The following is a 16,849-nucleotide window of genomic DNA, read 5'->3' as shown; positions in this document are numbered from 1 at the left end:
CAAATGGGGTCATGAAGAGTTGGACACAACTGAAACAACTTAAATATAAAAATGATGAAACTTGCTACCCAGATCTCTTTTTAAGCTTTATATTTTATGTTTTTTAAGAGGCATTGCATCTAATAGACAACAAAAATCGACCAAGAGTTTCTGTAGTAGATACAATTTAAAAACAACAGCATCCATACACATCTAATCAGTGACTTTGAATAGACAAAGCAAAAAAATTAAAATTGCACTTCTAAGTGATCAAAAATGTAAAATATTTATAGAAATACGAAGCTCATTCAAAAGAGAACACTCATACAAAAGTCATTTAGTCAGTTAAATATGTTAGGGCTTTCACAGAATGCCAATGAGAGAACACGTGGGTGAAATAATTTCAGTCACCAACTGAGATCCACAGTTGGCAAAAGCACTAGCACAGACACATAATTAATGGGGGAGATCTGAAATGCCCCTGGAATATTCCTTTATATCAGCTTTCATCTATTTGACTAGTTAGTGTAGTAATGTCCTCTTCTTTAAATTCAAGTTCTTCACTTTCAGGATCAAAGTCATAGAGAACATGACAGTATAAATGATCCCAGAAGAATCAAAGGACCTGAATCTTCTGAAGAATTGGATTAAATTTAATTGTTCTCCTTGTAAATTTTAGAAGTCTTGAATGCAGTCCTTGGCTTGTAATTATACTTAGAGAAATTAATTGCTATACTTAATTTGGTGCTGTAACTTCCTGCTCCTGCAATATGTTGACAAACTGTTTGTGGTGATCTAGCATGGCTTCTATCAGTACTACTGATTGACTAACTTGATCCCTATCATTTTCTAACAAGTTAAGCATGCCTTTTCAAGACAACTATTTTGACTCTTCAATTTTTTTTATTACTTTTCATATTTCTGTACCTGGTATCTTAGAGATTCATTTCTTTGTTTACCTTCATAGCCCAAATGATGACTTTTCAGTTTTTTCAAGTGATATCCAATCTCTTTCTCTTATAAAAACTGTAGTGTATCAATAAAGTTTTGTTTCACATGGATGTCAAGTGAGTTTTTCACTTCAGTCATCAACTTCATTGATTCACCAATATCTAACAATGCTTGACCAAACATAGAGTCTCCTCTAATGCTCTGAACCATATTGCAGCACAGATTTTCCTAACAACCCTTCAGGTTTGGGGTATCCTGAGATCACTATCTGACCTGTGATCTTGTACATAGTATTCTGCATTGCTAGCTTCATTTTATATGATGAATTTGGTTGAAGATACTCAGTACAATTTGTAATAAGATCTACAAAGGCTTTATTGGTTTCTTCTGTTTCCATTTTGCATTGCCAGGAATTTTTCATTTATTTTCATTCTTTCTATTCAACATATTTTTTCACTAAAGAACTGACTAGCTTTGTGGAACTGCTTTTTCAGTCCAGACACAGACATTGTGGACCATGTGTGGGACCAGACAGTACCCAGATGCTCCTGGAGAGGAGGTGAGAGAGGGGCATCAGAGGACAGGGGGCCAGGGAGGAGGAGGATGCAGTTTCAGGAGCAAAGCTGACACCCAGATCAGTGATCCTGATGCTCTCTGGGTTAGTCACACACTCTCACTCCCTGCTATCCAGGTCTTGACAAAGAGATGTCAAACTCAAAAGGCACAAAGAGACATATATTTTGGATATGTTAAAATGAGTGCATTGGTTTTGCCTTACAATGTATAATTCTGGGCAGCTAGGTGGGACAAATTGCTGCACTTGTAGTCAGGAAGGTTCATCTTTGTAAGTTAAAATCTCCTCTCAAGATACTTACTAGCTGTGTGGTCCTGGGCAATTCATTTAACTCTGTTTGCCTCAGTTCCTCATCTACAAAATGAGCTAGAGAAGGAAATGGTAAACCACTCCAGTTATGTTTGCCAAAAAAAACCCATATTGGGTCACTTAACTGAACAACAGCAACAATGCATATTTAATTCATTCTTTTTGGTTTCTTTAAAAAGTTTACCTTTTAAATGAGAAGCTGGGGAGGAGAGAAAATAAATAAATCTAACTGAAGAATAAAAAAGGTAACAAGAGAAAAGGAATAGAAGAAATATAGGAAGAGGAGTAAAAGGAGTAAGTAGAAAAGGAAGCTCACCGTGGAAATGTATGGAAAGGAAAAAAGAGGGAATGGAAAAGGATGGGGGGTGTTGAGAGAAGTAAAGGGAAAAGGGGAAAGGAGAGAATGCAGGGATTTTCCTGAGCGTAGAAACTTGGGCATTAACCACACATCACAGATATTTTGACAGTTACATGAACTTTGGAAGTTTCACAGAGGAAGCAACTACTGAAGCAGTGAAAGCGATGTAGACAGTAGGAGGGTAGGCGAGAGGAGTCCACACTAGAACATGCTGGAAAATTTCAAAAGCAGAATCTTAAACAGGAGTGAGAGAAGGATTACATTCATTCCCCCTAAATTAACAGGTAGTTCCTAAAGGACTGCTACATTTGCTTAGGCCAATGCAAGCATTTTTATGCCATTTCTAATGGAATTTCCCACCTACCTCCCACTGGCCAGCATTCCAGGGTTCATCTCACCCCACATGGGCCACATTTCTCATTTTCTTTATAGAATGACATGATATAAATTCTTTTAAAGGAATTCCCTTAATTGATGTATAATCTTTCTGGTGTGGACCTGAAAGTTTTGTTAAAGAGGCAAATAGACTAAGTGATATCATAACTGAATAGGTGGTATATACAATCAGATAAGAGAGTTGACGAAGTGTTAATTGAAATTATGACCCAGGATATCTATGTTTTCTTTATCATTAACATGTCATAATATAGTCTGTGTCTATGAAATATTAAGAAAAATATCATTATTCAAGATAGTGTCTTGGATTAAGGTTCTCCTCTTTAGTGGTCATAAACAGAAGGAATTCTTTTAAGTCAGCCCCATCTGGCCTTGTTGACATAGAAAGAGGTATCTTCTGAGTTTACTCAGAGAACAAAGGAGGTGTTAGGTCCAGGTTTGCCTTCTGGTTGATTAGTTCAGGCTCTGGCCATTACTGAGGGCTCAAAAATGATATTAAATGATTATCACTGATATTACAGACATTGAATATTTTCTGTGGAAATATAAGTTCAATTCATCTCTCATACACACTACAGGAAAGATTAACCTCTGCTAGAGTAAAAGCGTCAAACATTGGTGGAGTGGGGGTAGGCAGTTGTCAAAGTATCCATTGAACCACTTGATCAATTCGTTTACAATGAATTTACACTAACCTGTTTATAGACTGAAAAATTCCTTCATGCTACCTGCTAACGATAATAAGGACAATTTGGTTCACCAGCAAACTGTGAGAAATTGTGATTAATCTAGCAAAGATACTGTGGCTATTAAAATCTGTCTAATATTGAAATTTGAGATTTTCATATTAAATCAAAAGTAGTCTTTAGGTTCTGCTAATGCTTTCACTTATTTCCAAATGTAAGTCAGCTTTATAAATGTGAAATTTCATCTGGTGAGGTAGGAAAGTACAAGTTGGCTTCCCTTTCATGAATTACTAGATCTAGGGACCTATTAAAACCAAGTCAGCCTTACCAACTGTGTTTGAGATAGTTTTATCCAAAGTTTTCCTTGAATGCCCAGAGTTGAGCTTGTGATAAAGAATAGCAAAGCAAGCTGATAAACTAAAGCTGCACAGGAAGAGGTCCTGGACTGGCTGATTTATTGGCAAGTGTTTAAATAGAACAGATTCTCTGCAGGGTTTCATGCAATAATACTAACCACCATGCTCTGCAGTCACAGCAAATTAAAAAAAGCCTATGACCATAACCTTCAAAAGCTTAATCCCTGCTCAGTGCTCTTATGTCTCTCTAATCAACGTCACCTGTGGTTTCTTTTTACTCAGAGAGTGGAATTGAAATGTCAGTGCTAATTATGAGGAATAACTTCCTCTTCCCAGCTTTTTGAAAATAATGCTTCCTAGAGTTATTCTTTCTAGTGAGGAAATCATCTTTGGAGACATCAGTTATCAGCTGAGTGGTTAATGATCATCCATGGGTTGTTAGCAATGGTCCTCATGTACTTTTCTACTGAATCTTTTAGCAGAGAGTCTATGATCTCTCACAAGCTTGAGAGGTTCCCCACAGGGGAGTCAAATGATTTTTCTCTTTTTGCATAGCAAGTTCAAGGTGGTCATGATAAAGGGTTCAAAACTGCTAAATCCATTTGCTCTTTTACTTTTCTTTAAAACTGTCCATTGTACTATCTCAACAGAAAATTGAGGCTTAACTAGGGCTTCCTTTGTAACTAAAATGAGACTCTGTAAACAGTATCTCTATAGTCTCTCTGGCAAGGAAAGGAAAAAAAATAAGCTTCTGAGTAGCTAAAAGTAGACTTGCACATAGGCACACTCCCCTGACTGGAAATAATGCTGCTCTAGAGCTACATATACTATTCCTGTGATTATGATGTCATGTAAGTATAGGTAACCACTGGCATCAGACTTCACAGTTCACATGGATTAAGGCTACTGACCAGTATATTCATTTCTATATGTTTTGTGATTCATTTATTATCTTCATAACAACTCATCACAATACCATCAACAAGCATTCAAATATATGGATAAAAACTAAAGACAAGAAAATGAACTAAAAATATCAAAATATACAATATAAACATACATAATTTATTTTAAATTACAATGTTATGCAAGAAAAGAATAAGTTTACAGAAAGAGAAAATAATTGCTAGAGGCCATGTAGGACAACAGGTATACTAATGAACTATTGGTGTATCACTATCAACTTGTCCAAACATTCTGGAAAGTTATTAAGTATTTCCACCTTGATCCAGCAATACCATTCCTACCTCTATATAGCCAAAGAAATAAAAGAAAGAGAGGTAAAGGGCCTGATGAGGGCTGGAAGGGGTGGTAGTGAGTATGTCACTACCAGGGTCAGGCTATCTGGAAGGAATTTACCTACTCAAGCATTACTGAAGTCAGGGTAAAGATTTATTAAGTTTTTCATAAAGTAAGAGTTCTTAGTGAACCAGAAACTTTAGAGTGGTACAGGTAAAGTTTGTATAGGATATTCTACAGTATAGCATATGACAAATATGCTAACTAGGTGTTTTGGGGGTAATATTAGGGAGTGGCTAAGGAGTGGTCAGTTCTTACGGGAACATGCACTTTTGGTATCAATTGCATATGTATTTTACCCACAGTTTATAGGGAAAGAGCCTGGGGTGGTATCTGGGGGTGTGGTTTTAGGCCTGAAGCATCACTAAGTCAACTAACAGTCAGGCCTGGCTCAGAAATACCAGGTTGCTCTCATCAATGTCTTGTTAGACAAGATAAATGTAATGGAGCATTTAAGTCTAAGACTAGGATACATGTGATTGGTAAGTGAATAGTAAATGTTGTTATGACCCAGTGCACAGGCAGTTGAGTTGATACACAGCTGGTGCAGACTAATAAAGTCTATAGGTGCAGCTGGCTGCTGTATCAGGAAGGGAGATAACAATTGTTGCTGAGGCATGCTGTGTCCTTGGGCTGGGAAGAAACTGCCTGAGATAGTATTTTGAGGCTAGGAAGAAATGTGATTTTTAAGAGAAATATAATTTTAGAATTGGGGCCCAAGCACATGCACCCCAGCATCCCATCAGACCCATATGTACATAGATATTTCTAGCAGCTTTTTTGTGATAACAAAGATTTGATAACCAAGTGGGTGTCCATCATTTGGAGAATGGCAAAACAAATGAGGATGTCTGACTGTGACGGGATACTATTGTGCTGTAAGAAATGATAGAAAGAATAGTTTTAAAGAAAACTGGGAAGACTTGAATGAAACAGTATAAAGGAAGGTGAGCAGAGCCAAGAGAATAATTTATTAAATAATAAAATTATTTTAAGACAAACAACTTCGAAAGAATTAAGAATGCTGACAATGACAAACTACAGTCTCAAAGGACTCAGGAGGAAACCTCATCTGATGCAGAGATGATAGACTCATTAGACTCAGAATTCAAATTCACACACACACATGTATGTCTGCATGTATATAAACATATATGTATGTATATGGGCATATAAACATGTATGTACACAAAATATATATGCATGTATATATACAAATGAACTTCTACAATGACCATGTTAAATATATGTATATATGTGTACATGTGTGCATATATACATTTATGAATATGTGCATATATATGTATGTATATGTGTGTGTATGTATATGCATATATATGTATATATACATGTATATATATATATATGAAAGAGAGAGAGAGTTAACATCGTCAATGTGGACATTTGATTGACAACACACATTTGTACCAAACGATTTAATATTCTCCCTTTGTTGGGGATAGGAGACGAGGTGGCAGAAGAGGATGCTGTCCTGAAAATAAAATAACATTGAATTTAAAAATAAAAGTTGTGAACAAAGTTCTGATCCACAAGAAAAATTAATACAACAGGAAGTGTTTTCCATACTCTTTTCTGAAAGAAAAGAAAAAAGACTATGAAAATGTAAACCTTTAATATATTGCAACCACTGAGAACGGCAAAAGTTAGAAAAAAGTATAATTTCATCTTAGTGTAATAGAGCTGCATGGGAAGAAATATCTTGAACTTTTTTCTTTTATCCATAAAAAGTTAATACTGTGATCTGCACATAATAGATGCCTAATACATGATTATTTACATGACTTGCTATTTGTTCAAATGTAAGTGAATTCTTATCGAATATAAGTTTCATGAACATCTAAAATATATCTGAATAAAATATTAATAAATGAATTATCAGCATGACCCCCTTATCTCAATGCCCAAAATTGTGTTGGAGACTGATTAGTTGAAAAAATGAACATTTTGAAACATTACTGTATTCTATACATAGTTCAAAATTCGTATTGTCAAACTGATTTTTTAATATCACACAGACAAACCCTGCAATAAGTCTTGATTACCTAGTGAATTAATTCAGACTCCATGGATTGGTACTGAAAGTCCTGCCTCTCTAGTCTTATTTCATATTGCACCTTGCCCCATAGTCTAAAACAGACAAGTTGAGTAAAAGTCCACTAATCAGCCAGCTGACATTGATTAAACAACTGCTATGTGCCAGGGGTGTAAGATGTTCAGGGAAGACTAGTACTTCTGCTGTGAAGGCTATTGAGCCCTTTTCAGGACTGCTTTCCACCTTTGGTGTCCACCTAATTCATCCGACTCTGACCTGTGGCTCCACAAAGTTATAGCATGTTCAGTGACCACAATGAAGTATACTGACTTGGCAGATAGACTAGACCAGGTTTAGGATACCTAAAGGGTCTCAGACCTGTTCATGAGTTAAAGGGTGTCTTCCCCAAGCATTTGAAGACTTCTCCTGGCAGAATGGGTGGATGAGAACAATTAGTTCCAATGACCATGAAGATGGATGAAGCAGGAACTATGAAGCATTTAAAACTTGGGTTGTACATCAAAGACACCAAGGTCATCTGCTGTACCTCAAGCAATCACTAGTAGTCTTGACTTTTGTTTCTCAGCAGAACTCTGGTGACCCTGTAAGAGATAGTTAGGCCAACAATTTCTTGCAACTTCTGCCTCACTTAAATCCATTTTATGGATAAATCAAAAGATGTAACCCATACCACTTTACCATTTTTGTCAACTGCAAAGTACTGTGTTGATAGACAAATAACAAAGCAGCTAGTATCAATACACTGGGATCTGTAGTCACAATGCTGCACACAAGCAGCCCAAGCCAGAGAGTCATCTTCTCACTAGACTAAAGCAGCAATGGGATTTGGTGTCTGAGCAGCCTTTTTAAAGACTAAACTAGTCACCTACTGGCATGAGGAAAAAGCTAGAAAAGGTGCCATAAAAATTGTTAGTTCACCAAGAAAGGTTAAGGATCCCAATCTGCATACACATGAAAAATGTACAAAAACTTTTATGAGAATTATTCCACTCACAATCGATACATAGAATGTGCACACACTTATGGACAACAGGAAATCCAGTAAGCCTGAGAGATTAACAACTCTTGTTTTAAGAGAACTCAGCATTTATTGCATCTAAACAGAAGCCCTGAGAGAAACAAGGATGGCAGATGAAATCCAGCTTTCTGAAGTAAGAGCTGGTTGTAAGTTTTTCTGAAGTGGTCATAATGATGTGGAGTTCCATGAAGCTGGTGTTGGTTTTACAATCAAAACTGATCTGCTCAACAAGTTCCTATGCCCCTAAAAAGTAGTGAATGACAAACTCATGACAACGCAACAGACACTTGCCAGAAAGTGTTATGTCACCATGGACATGTGTATGCTTCCACCATGATGAACCTTGATGAGGTAAAAAACAAAACTTACAAAGATCCAGAGACCTTTATCATGAATGGGCCAAAAGAGTATGAGCTCCTAATGCCAGAGTAGGCATAGACTATCAGGCTCAGTAAGAAGGCAGATGAAATTCAGTTTTATTCTGATAGTAACAATCCAAAGTGTTTTTTTTAATGTTCCTCAAAGGCAATTTATATTCCAAAAAGTTATGGTACATCTCAACTACATAGTGCTGATGGAGCCATGTTGATTACTAATAAGCATATGAACCTAGGGAGATGAGCTGAACACTTCCACAGTATTCTCAACAGACCTCCATCAATCAATGCTGAAGTCATTGTCCATATAGCTCAGGTTGGAGTCAATCCCTCTCTAGTCAAACTTCCAGCTGAAGATGTTTTGAATGCCATCTGGATCCTCTTATGTGACAAAATATCTGGTGTTGATATTATTGTAGCTAAGATTTACAAGACAGTAGGTCAACTGTTCATTAAAAAGCTGATGGGAATTTTCTAGGTTATATACAAGAGGAGGTTATCCCCCAAGAGTTCAAGGATGGTTCCATTGTCCATCACTATAAAGGAGAGGGAAATAGGATGTCTATTACAATCACAAGAGATCTCTTTCTTAGTTATTGCTGGTTGTTATTTTCGGGGTCCTCCTAAACAGGCTAATCCTTCCCATGGAAGATGATCATCTAACCAAGAGTCAGGTTGGCTTTAGAAAGGACTGAGGAAGAGTGTTACTCAACAACTCCAGAAGAAATAGCAAGAGCATAACAGAGGTGTGCATACAATATTCATCAATGTAACCAAGTTTTTTGATATTGTCAATCATGAAGACCTGTGGAAAATAATAGTAAAATTTGGTTGCCCAGAGAAGTTAATCAATATTGTATTTCAGGTTTACGATGGCATGTTTGTATGGGGTTTCTGAATAATGAATGTTGCTGCTGTGTTTTCACAGTCACCAATGGAGTGAAGCAGGACTGTGCTTGTTCCCCTTCTTTTTAGAATTATTTTTATGATGATGTTGTCAGACACCTTTTAAAAAGACAAAAATGGTATCTCATCAAGTTCAGCTACCACACTGCCAGCAAATTCTTTACCTTGAAAAGGCTACAAGCCAAGATGAAAGTGGAAGGAGAGTTGGTACGTGACTTTTTGTTCAGATGAATGTACACTCCATGCATCTTGTTAATCTGAGATGCAACAGAGCATGGATCAGTTCTCTGCCACTTTTGCTAATTTTGGCCTAACAATTCACACCAAGAAAAGAGAGGGCCTCCAACAGACAGCACCACACCATGCATATATGGAACCATGAAATATTGAATGGTGTGGATAAGTTTACTTTTCTTGGCAATATACTTTCCAGATATGTACACATAGATGATGATGTGGGTGCATGCATTGCTAGAGCTAGCTCACTCTTTGGGAGACTCTGAAAAAAGTATGGGGGAGAAGAGGTATTAGATCATCTACTAAACTGGAGGTCTACAGAGTAGTTATATTGACCTCACTGTTGTATGCCTGTGAAACCTGCACAGTCTACCAGCACCTTGCCAGAAAACTGAATCACTTTCATTTGAATTGTCTTAAGAAAACTCTGAAGGGTGTAAGTCAAGAGAAGGTACTTGACACTGAAGTTCTTTCTTGAGTTAACTGTCAAGCATTCAAACTCTATTGAAGAGAGTGCAACTCTGATCTGGCCACATTGTTCAAATGCCAAAAGTACATTTGCTGAAGAGACTATTTTACAAAGAACTCACACAAGACACGTACCCACTTGTAGGTCAGAACGAGTGGTATGAGGATATTTTCAAAGTCTCTCCGAAGAACTTCAGAATCAATTAGGAGACTTAAGAAACATTGGCACAGGACCTCTCAGAATGGCATTTCCTCCATCAAACAATACCCTGCACATCATGAGTAAAGCAAAATTGTAGTACCTCAAAAGATACGAGATTTAGAGATATCCCAACTCCAAACGTCAAGTGGACTGTTTGTGCCTAACTGTGATGAAGCTGTCTGAGATTCTGTTGTTCTGATCAGCCACAGTTAGACACACTGTACATTCATCCCAACATTATGATGTCATTTTGGTACACTTTGAGAATGGACACCAACCAAGCAACCATGTGCCAGAACCTAGGTTAACTACTGGAGATTTTACAGGAATTCTAAAAGTGTTCACATTCTGTTTATGTTTTTTTGTATACCTGGAATACATAACATCTCTCCTCAGGCCCTGTCCCTAAGCTTCCATAATTTTTTTTCAGCCAAAGAAAAACAAAGTTTATTAAAAGTCAGATATACTGGTAGACTCTTAAGGTGCCTAAGCATTTTCTGCATGTATTGACAAGAGGTCCAGATAGAATCTAAACCCTTGGGATGAATCAAATTAAATCTGAGCCTTCCATCAATTTTGATTAAATTTCTATCCATGCTTTTAAACACTGATTAAATACTGATCCTACCAGTCAAAAATTACCTTTCTGGTCACATGATGCTTTGTTTTCACCTCTCTTATGCTCTCATAATATAATAATTCTGTGTACTATTGTCCTTCATGTTTTATTTCCCCTACTAAACTGTAATCTTCATAAAAGCAGGTACCATGTAGTGTCTGTGTCTTCCTCAGACATAGTAAATGAATTACACATATTCAATATTTGCCTAATTGAATTTAAAAGAGTCAAATTGCCTTGAGGTGAGGGAGAGATAAGCATTTGTTAAGCATCTGCCATGTGCCAGGAATTGTGCTAAGCACTTATAAATATTTAATCTCCATGACAGTCTTGTGAATTATTCTCATTTTACACTTGAGGAAACCAAGGCATGCAGAGGTTAAGTGACTACCCAGTCACACAGGTAGTAAGTAGATGTCTGAGACTGGATTCAAACTAAAGTCTTCTTGAGTTAAAGTCCAGTGCGCTAATCATTCTAATCACTATGCCATTTATATGCCAAATGAATAGATTTCTTAACTTCTCTTTGTTAATCTCATGCCTTAATAATAAAAAATTACTTTGTTTTTCTTATGTCATCCATATTTTGTGAAATATTATGAGAAAGTTATATCGAATCTTAAACCAAAAACGATTAAACATGATTTTTTTTTTATTTGTACGACATGCCAGAATCAGCCTGACAGACTCACTCAACCAATTGCTCTGGCATTATGCTCACAAAGCTTGACCATAAGTTTCATTTCCTTGATTCCTTATTTGAGTTTTTCAAATGTTAAGTTGTTAAAAATATCTACAGAATAAACATTTACTTCAGATTTGCTAGTGTGGTATGAAAATATAGTTTAACAAGCCAATTTATATTTTTAGAGAAAATATTTACAATAAAAATACAGTTACAGCTTGACTCAATCACACTAATCCCCTGGAGCATTCCATGGATCCAAGCCATCATCTCGGTTTTAGGGTAGAGATCCAGAAATCGATTGGCATAAAAGCCAGGCTCCAGGAGACAAAACATACACAAACAAAGGGAAAAAAATAGGTATGATTGACAACTTTTCAGATCAGAGGATTAGAAGGTGAAAGGGAAGGTAACCAACATTTATTAAGAAGCTACTATGTGCAGCCACTGTGTAAATGCTATGCAAATATCACACATGATCCTCACTGTAACTCTAGGAGGTAGGTCCTATTATTAACAGAGATTTTGACTTGCTCAGAGTCATTCAGCTAGTAAGTATATTCAGATTTCAAATCAGATACTCCTATCTCTATGCCTAGTATTCTATCCACTGCATTACTTATTTATAGAAAGATATTCCATATTGTAGGACGTTTGAAAATTACTGATTTTGATCTGAAAAGGAGGCAGATTTGAATTGTAGTAAAACCATGCCTGATTTTTTAAGTTTTATTCTGGCTTGATGACCTCTACCTGCGGAATTTCAGTAGAATAAGCATTGGAGTTGGAGTGGGATTAACTAGATGAAAACTCTTTCTCATCTACTCCTTGCCTACTCCGGACTCACTTCTTCACTTGCAAAATGAAAACTTTTCTCTAATGATAATGAGGATCCATTCTAGCTTTAATTTTCAGAGACTCTGTGATATACATAAATGAATGGTTTCATTTATTTCATTCCTGAGCTTAACTGGACAACATTCAATAGAAAAATGCCTGAACTAAGCAATCAGCAGAAACACTGAGTGTAAGCCCCTAATATTCACGTATATGATACAGAAGAAGCAACAGATAACTCTAGTTGGACATAGGCCATCAATTTTATTATTTTTTTTCTTTTTAAAATTTGAGACTTAGAATAGGTAGAATTCCTTTGGCTTGAGCCTTTAAAAGGGAAATCAACTCAAGGAGGATGCGAGTCTCTCAAGAATAAAATTCTAGTGATGCAGTTCACAATTGATTCTGATGAAGATGAAAAAAGAGAGACATAGCTAAGGAAGTAAAATTTTTAAAAAGACAAAGTCAAGAGAGTAATCAAAGCTGAGTAACTTCGGATGAATACAAAAGTGAAGCGATAATCTAAATAAGAATGGCAGGAGGGCTAAAGGCCATTATAAACTAAAGCTTTCAAAACATAATTGCCAAAGTAGAGATTTAAAATTATATTGAGAGGAAGAGGAAAATCAAGGAAGGAATAGAAACCCAGATTCCCTTAGATGAGTTTATGAAATAGATGACAGAGACAGAATATAGAATAATAAACATTCTTCCACTTTTGTTTTCTATATGATCATTTTCTATGCAAGGAAAGTGATTTTCAGATTAGGAAGACAGAACCCCAAAAAATTATCTGAAAAAAAAAAATGAAACCAACGATAAATAAAGACCTAGACAGAATTAACTTTGATGGTTTCAAAGTTTAAGTTGGCTCACCAAAATATAGCTCTTGCCATGATATTGTAAGAACTTATGAGTATGATTCTTAAATTGCTTTTAGTTATATGGGAACTCGTGTCAAATGAGAGACTCACAATGGACAAATATCCCAATATTCAATAATATAACATGGATACTGTGAAATATAGACTAGGGGATTTTACTTCAATTCCTGGGGAAACACTAAAAGAACAGTCTGTAGGCGTTTAGAGTAATTACTGAGGGTCAGTATAGACACATTAAGAACAAGTAGTTCTAGATGAACTCAACAGAGTTATTAAACTTTTACATCAGGAAAATAGATGTAGCACACATGGCTTTCAGCAAGGTATTGGGAGAAAACTTATTGCAATGTTTTTCTGTTTGGTTTGTTCTCTGTACCAAGTTTTTGGCAGGCCTTGCAACAATACTCACTTGGACCTTTATTGCTGTAGATAATTAACCCTTAGTATGGTAGGCGAAGTGTGAATTTAAAGAAGTGGGAATAGATAAGCGAGGCCAAATTATGGAAAATTCCAGAAAATAAAATTTGTAAAACAGAGAATGGAGCAGAAAGCCAGGAAAACAAAGTCAACAAATAGAGGAACAGGAAAACACTTCTCAAGTCACACAGGTCTTATTTTGATAATTCTTCAAGTGATCTCTGAAATAGTGGGATATCTAACATTTGAGGTTCAGTGAAATCACAAAGGAGGCACCGATGCTTCCCTGAACCTCGTGCAGGTTCCTTAGATTAGGGCTCAGGTTGAGCCTCTTTCTGAGTTACAGAAAGAGTTACAGGGAGACTGTCGGCTGACTGAAAGTGTTATTGGTTTTGATTTTGTAACCTGCATTCTTGTCCTGTGTTTGACAGCAGCATCCTTTACAAGCTAACTAAACCTTTCATTCCCCCTGTTTGTTTCATGTCTGTCTTTATGATACACGGATAAGATGAAGAGGTGTGCATTTGATGACAGTGGGTTCTGAATTTGGTACTTAACTGAACCCCAGGAGGATTATTTAATGAATTGAGGTTAACCTAGAGGGAGAAGTCAAATGTAGTGGCCAGAGTTCATTTCTTGACCATAATCTATTTAGTAATTTTACCCTTTATTTGGATGGAGGAATAGATGGTAGAGAATACTGTTAAAGATAACAAAAATGTTAGGTGACAGAAACATCTTGAAAGGCTGGAAAAATAGGGAATACTGAACAGAAAAAATATAAAGCTTTAGAAAATCCACTTTACAAGTGCAAGAAGGGGAAGATGTGACAGGAAAGTAATTCATGGGAAATGACTCAGGTGTTTGAGTGTCTGTCAGAAGAATAATAGGATGTTAGGCTGCTTTGAGAGAAGTCTTATTTCCAGAGCTATAGAACTTCTGCATACTGCTCCAACAGCAAATGTAGAAGTAACTAAAGTTTAGAAGGAGATTTATAGAATAGTAGAGTGTGTTCAGAGGAGGATATATATTGTGGTGAAAGGGCAGGAAAACATGTTTTAAGTATATGAGAGTCATTTTAAAAAAATGAAAATATTTAAGCTGGAGAAGAGAAGGTGAAGGAAGGGGAGTGTTGGGAAGGTAACAGAAAATAGTTGTTTTATATAATTGAGAAACTGCAATGGGAAGAATTAGTTTTTTGGTTGCTTTTTTTTTTTTGCTTGACCAAAGCGGCTAAGAGTAGGAGCAATGAGGAATATTTAGAGAGTCAAATTTAAAACCAATGTGAGGAAAATCTTCTTAAATAGAACTACAGAGTTTAGTGAATTTCCCATTACTGGATTCTTTAGTTAGGATCTGGAAGTTTCATGTCAGATTCTGAATTTGGTAGAGGTTTGATTTCTGGGGTTCCTTGAACTCTGAAATTTCATGATTATTTGGGTTCAAGGTTTGCCTGCCAATAGTCTCATGGACGCTGTCTTTGTAGAAGGTCCTTCTAGGAAAGATCCAGCACATTTTACAAGTGAAAGTGACTTTGTGGATTTTTTTGTAGTTAATCTTCTATAACTAAATAAAAAGCTTTCAGTTACCTGGAGATTTTCAGGTATTATTAAACTCACTAATGTATAAATTATAAATGAGAAAGGTTATTTGAAGAAAAGTTGAAAATAAGTAGAATTGCATAATTTTAATGCTGGAAGGGACCATAGAGATCATACCAATGATTTCGTTTACTCAAATTTATTTACTTTGCAAAAACTGAGCAAGAGAGTAAATAGCCCTATATAAACAAAAATCTCATCGCAGAATTAGCTGAAATTCAGTTTAAGATGCTATTAAGGCATGATTGTACATTCATTCCTTAATAGAAGTAGAGAGATAATAGTATTCAAGTGTTAAAATATAATTCAAATGACACTTTTCACATCATAAAGACAGTAAAATAACTGGCTATGCAAAAAATTTTAAACTATTTTCATTGCACAACTCTAGGAATAAAAAAGTGACATTCCTTTAAGTAATGAACTAATCTTAAGTGCAAACATCCAGATGACTAATATCAGTGATTATAGCATTATAAAATCTCTGAAATCCTCTAAGAAAATATTGGTTTCACCCAATCCCAGTTATTTTATTAAAAAAACTCTGCATTAAATTAATTTCTTCAGCAATTAATTGCCTCCTATACACCAAAATATGGCAGCAGTTTTTGTTGGAGCAAAGAACTGGAAACAAATTAGATTCCCCTAAATTGGGAATGTTGCTATGCTGAATATTTCTACATAAGAAATGATGAATATGATAAATATAATGAAGAATGACAAGACTTAAATGAACTGATGCAAAAGGAATAAACAAAACAAGGAAAACAATACATACCATGTGTTCAGTAGGGTATATTGAAAGAACAAAGAAAAAACCAATGAAAGTCAGTTCTGCAAAATTCTAATGATAAAGATTGACCTAAAAGAAGAGACATGAGAAAATGGCTCCTCTTACTTTTCAGAGGCAGGGGAATATAAATATGGAATATCACACATAATTTTAGACACTTGGCATGTTAGCTTGATGAGCTTTGCTCAATTGCTTTTTCTTCTTTGTATTTGTTATAAAGTATCATTCTGAAGGGGTGGCTACAACTGAGAAATAAAGTGATAGTTTTAATAAATACTTTTTAAAATATTGAATAGTTAATTTCAAAAGAAAGTATTTATTAAATTATAAACTATTTTTTCTTAATTTAGAAGATTACTTAAAGACTTTAACTTGCTTTGACCTGAATACTTGAAATAGTTATTTTTTTTATTTTAATTTTACAGATGGGTAATGAATACATATTTGTTTGTATTTATAATTAATTTAGAGGAAATTGTTCTCTAAATCTTGGATTGAAACTAAGATGAGAGATTCACAAAACATATACACATATGTATACAAATATACACATATGTGTGTATACATGCTCACATATATGCACACACATACACATACACAGGGATATATACATATACACACATACATACAAATGTGCATCCATACTCATACATATATGGACTTACATATGCATGCATATATACACATGAACATATATACAAATATATGCACATACACATATGTTTCTGTGTATATGTTTGTGTATATATGTATATTCACACATATATACACATATGTATGTATATGTGTACGTGTGTGTGTGTATATATACACACACACACTT

General features: G+C 35.5%; 1 pseudogene; it reads right to left on the bottom strand.

Annotated features, from left to right (window-relative positions):
* Nucleotides 1–386: 386 nt before the first annotated feature.
* On the bottom strand, nucleotides 387–1,439 carry LOC140507972 (endophilin-A3 pseudogene; annotated as a pseudogene).
* Between the last annotated feature and the right edge of the window lie 15,410 nt (nucleotides 1,440–16,849).

Source organism: Notamacropus eugenii, chromosome 5 (genome assembly GCF_028372415.1).
Source record: "Notamacropus eugenii isolate mMacEug1 chromosome 5, mMacEug1.pri_v2, whole genome shotgun sequence".
In the NCBI taxonomy this organism is placed as follows: Eukaryota; Metazoa; Chordata; class Mammalia; order Diprotodontia; family Macropodidae; genus Notamacropus; species Notamacropus eugenii.
Note: the sequence above shows the minus strand (reverse complement) of the source record. Positions and strands in the feature narration are given on the sequence as shown.